Consider the following 4,721-nt stretch of genomic DNA (forward strand, 5'->3'; position numbering starts at 1 on the left):
CTTGGCCTCTATGAGCTTCCTGAACATCCCTCCATGGCTAATGCCCTCAATGAAAAAATCCCTTAACATCTCCCCGCTGCAGGCGTCTGAGAACTTACAGAAGCTGGCCAAGCGCCGCAAGTCTGCCACAAAATCCGAGATGTTTTGCCCCTCCCGACGTCGGTGTGTGTAGAACCGGTGCCGGGCCATGTGTATGCTGCTCGCTGGTTTTAAGTGTTCGCTGATCAGCTGGCTGAGCTCTTCAAAAGACTTGTCGGCCGGTTTGTGGGGTGCGAGCAGGTCCTTCATCAGCGCATACGTTTTTGTCCTGCAGCTTGTTAGTAAATGCGCCCTCCGCTTGTCCGCCGCATCCTCTCCCAGCCAGTCCTTCGTGACAAAGGTCTGCTGGAGTCTCTCCATAAAATCGTCCCAGTCTTCACCCACACAGTAACGTTCCTCTGAGCTACCAGTGGCCATCCTCTGGGTTCAGTGATTCCCGTTTCCCGTCGCCAGGTGTTGAGTCCTTAACTTTTATACCTGAATCTCCAGGTAAGGAGTGTCTCCCACAAGTACACCCGCTGTGGTCAAGGTGTACATTTATTAATTCTCGGTGTTAACTAAATGCCGAAAGTAAAGCTGGGCGATAAATGAGCGATAAATGTGAGTTAGTTTCCATTATTTTGTAAAATGGCCGATATCTGGGTGGTATATCTCAGCTCAGCGTTAAAATGGATATTAAGTGGGCGGTAGAGATGCAAAACTAATGGAAAGTCTAGCCCCAAGTCTGGTTGACCATAACTGCCACATTACCGGCGAGCAATGCACTCAGCACCAAAACCATCACCAGCATCATGTCTGCAGTGAAGTTCCTTTCCTCCAACCTGAAACACAAGAAAAAGATTCAACGTTTGTGTCAAGTGGCCCAATTTTCCCCAAACACTTTTTTCGGCACACTTACCTTAAACACGCAGACTTTGCGCGCTGGAAACGGTGCCGAAAAAAAGGGGCCCCAACCTGCCGGCTCTGTCAACTCTCCGATGTCCCAGCGTGACATAGCTAGTGAAATGGGGGGCAGAGCAACAGGCCAGCGCAGAAAGCACTGCCTGCAGCTGCACGCATGTGCAGTGAAGTCTGCGCGCATGCTCGTGCCCTCCCAGCGTGTCCTGCGGGCTGTGAGCAGGACCCGATGCTCGCAGCCCCTATCCCCGGCTGAAGGGACACCCCGATCTTCACCGCACCCTATCCCTGGCCAAGTGGCCTCCCGCACTGGCCGGCCGGCCCTTTGACTTCCTGGGCCGAGGTAGGACTTCAATTTTATTTTTTATTTATTGATGGTTGTGCTTGAGAGTTTTGCTTGGGGGCTGGGGGGAGGAGGAGAGTTTTTTGGGGGGAGAATGTTTTGATGGGGGGGGCGGGGAGAGTGTTTTGATGAGGCTGGGGGGAGAGAAAGAGTGTTTTGATGTGTCGGGGGGGAGCTTTAAAAAAAAATTGATTCTGGCATAAAGGTAGGATTTCTATTTTTTATTTGTTATTGATTGATTGTTTATTACTTTTTGTGCTTTGTTTAGTGCTTTGTAAGTGTTGCCGCTTTAAATGTACTAACTTGCGCTGAATTCTTAACAGCTCGCAATGTTTTTCAGAGCTGGCCACATACGCTGACCAAAGTCGATTTGGAGTAAGTTTTAGCTGGCCAAAGTGGCATAAATGGCCAAAACTGGCGTAAGTGCCTGGGAACGCCCCCTTTTGAAAAAAAATCTCAACTAAAAAAATCGTATCTAACTGATTTACTCTGGAGCAAATATTTTGGGGAAAATGGCATTTTTTTAACTTATGCCAGAAAAAACAACTTACTCCAAAAAAATTGATGCAAGTCATGGCCAAAATTAGGCCCAAGGTTTCAAATTAAAGGTGAGAATTTCCTGCTCCCATTCCTACCTGATGTGATGAGGTTTCGAGTGTTACGGCATAAATTTATATCGCAGATTGTGCAGACATTTGGAACCATTGAAATCAGATCCGATTGGCTGGACTGTTAATGATGTCAAAATTACTGCTGACCAATCAGTGACTAACAGCTCAGAACAGGATGGACTGGCAACCACGGGAATGTTTCGTGTGCAACACATGAGATTGTACAACGTGGCACTGTAACTGCTCACCGAGAAATGGGAACTGCAGTCACGGTTCCTGACCCCATTCATCAGCCTGTATGTCATAGACATTATAAAGGAGGAGGTAGAGCAGATACTGGATGGGATAAGAATTGATAAAGGGGAGGTACTAGAAAAGCTGGCTGTACTTAAAGTAGTTAAGTCACCAGGAGCATATAGGATGCATCCCAGGACACTGAGGGAAGTGAAGGAAGAAGTCACGGAGGTACTGGTCATAATCTTCCAATCTTCCTTACAAAGGCGACTGGAGAATTGCAAGTGTAACACCCTTGTTCAAAAAAGACAAACCCAGCAACTATAGGTTGGTCAGTTTAATGTTGGAAGTGGGGAAGCTTTTAGAAACAATAATCAGGGACAAAATTAACAGTCACTTGGACATGTGTGGATTAATTAAGGAAAGCCAGCATGGATTTGTGAAAGGCAAATCCTGTTTAACCAACTTGATCTAGTTTTTTGATGAGGTAACAGAGAGGGTTGAAGAGGGAAATGCGATTGACGTGGTGTACATGGATTTCCAAAAGGCAACAAAATATGCAACGTTCAAATCCATGGAATAAAAGGGACAGTGGCAGCATGGATACAACATTGGCTAAGTGAGGAAACAGAGAGTAGTGGTGAGCGGTTGTTTTTCGGACTGAAGGAAGGTACACAGTGCTGTTCCCCAGGGGTCAGTACTGGGACCACTGCTTTTCTTGATATATATTCATGACTTGGATGTGGGTGTACAGAGCACAATTTCAAAATTTGCAGATGACACAAAACTTGGAAGTACAGTGAACAGTGAGGAGGATAGCCATAGACTTCAAGAGGACAGAGTCTGGCTGGTGGAATGGGCATACTCGTGGCAGATGAAATTTAATGCTGAAAAGTGTGAAGTGATACATTTTGGTTCAAAAGAATGAGGAGTGGAAATATAAACTAAAAAGTACAATCCTAAAGTGGGTGGAAGAAAGAGAGACCTGGGGGTGTATGTGCACAAATCATTGAAGGTGGCAGGGCAGGTTGAGAAAACGGTTAAAAATGCTTGCAGGATCCTGGGCTTCATGAATAGAGGTATAGAGTACAAAAGAGTGGAAATTATGATGAACCTGTGAAAGAACATTGGTTCAGGCTCAACTGGAGTATTGTGTTCAATTCTGAATACTGCACTTTAGGAAGGATGTGAAGGCCCTCCAGGGATTCCAGGGATGAGGGACTTCAGTTATGGGGATAGACTGAAGAGGCTGGGGTTGTTCTCCTTAGAGCAGAGAAGGTTGAGAGGAGATTTGATAGAGGTGTTCAAAATCATGAGGCGTCTCGACAGAGTAGATAGAGAGAAACTGTTCCCATTGGCAGCAGGGTCGAGAACCAGAGGACACAGATTTAAGGTGATTGACAAAGGCAACATAAGAAAAAACTTTTTTCCACAGAGAGTGGTCAGGATCTGGAATGCAATGCCTGAAAGGGTGATGGAGGCAGACTCAATCACGGCTTTCAAAAGGTAGTTGGATAAGTACCTTAAAGAAAAAAAATTGCAGGACCATGGGGAAAGGGTGGGGGAGTGGGACTAGCTGAGATGCTCTTGCAGAGAGCTGGCATGGGCTCGACGGGCTGAATGGCATTCTTCCGTGCTGTAACAATTCTATGATTCTATGATGAATGGATTTACATTTTCACTGCACCCAGTACACAGATCAGATCCTCCGACATATCCCTCAATCACTTCTCACTCCATAGACACAACAAAAGGCCTTTAGGCCCATCAATCACGCTCCATTCAAGGTCCAACACTCATTATTCCAGCATGGGCTCCCTTCCACAAGAGCTGTTCTGTCCCTGGAAAACAATTAATCAGTTCCGTTATCTTCCCATCCCTCAATACCCCCTTCTGAACAGACATCGATCCAGCTCCTTTTTGAAGCATACCAATGATTCTGAACACAAAGCAACATGAGTGTGAGCAACATGAGTGGAGGCAGGATGACAAGAATGAGGGGGCATTGTTATTTTGCAGATACCTGTTGTAAGGCATGTGGGATGAAGGGTGAGGGGTGTCGCAGAAAACAGACGTCTTTTTAATTTTTCGTAGCCAATCTTTCCAATTCTTTGTCAGATCACAAACGCCAGAGGTCACCTTGCACACATCAAGGATCACCCTGCGCTAATGCTCTTAGCCAAAAGGCCTAGAGCCCAAGCACCGTTCCTGGAAGTACTGCAATACCAGGTTCGTGCCATGGAGTTGGATGGGTCAGCAACCCCACACACCTCCTATTTCCAAAAAGCATAGGAGAACCACCTTCCTGATCCAGAGAGAACCACGTTGGGGTCATGGTTACTCCCCTGTCAGGTCAGTTACGCATGATCTTAGCCAAAAGGCCGAGACGTCTTATTGACGTCTTATTTTTTTTTTTTTAATTCATAGCCAATCGTTCCAATTCTTTGTCAAATCACAAACGCCAGAGATCACCTTGGACCCATTCAAGGATCACTCTGCACCAATGCTCTTAGCCAAAAGGCCTAGAGCCACTGCACCGTTCCTGGAAGTACTGCAATACCAGGTTCGTGCCATGGAGGTGGATGGGTCACCCCACC

General features: G+C 46.4%; 1 pseudogene; it reads right to left on the reverse strand.

Annotated features, from left to right (window-relative positions):
• Positions 1 to 4,316: 4,316 nt before the first annotated feature.
• On the reverse strand, positions 4,317 to 4,517 carry LOC139279191 (U2 spliceosomal RNA; annotated as a pseudogene).
• Positions 4,518 to 4,721: the final 204 nt, after the last annotated feature.

This window comes from Pristiophorus japonicus, chromosome 13 (genome assembly GCF_044704955.1).
Source record: "Pristiophorus japonicus isolate sPriJap1 chromosome 13, sPriJap1.hap1, whole genome shotgun sequence".
NCBI lineage: Eukaryota > Metazoa > Chordata > Chondrichthyes > Pristiophoridae > Pristiophorus > Pristiophorus japonicus.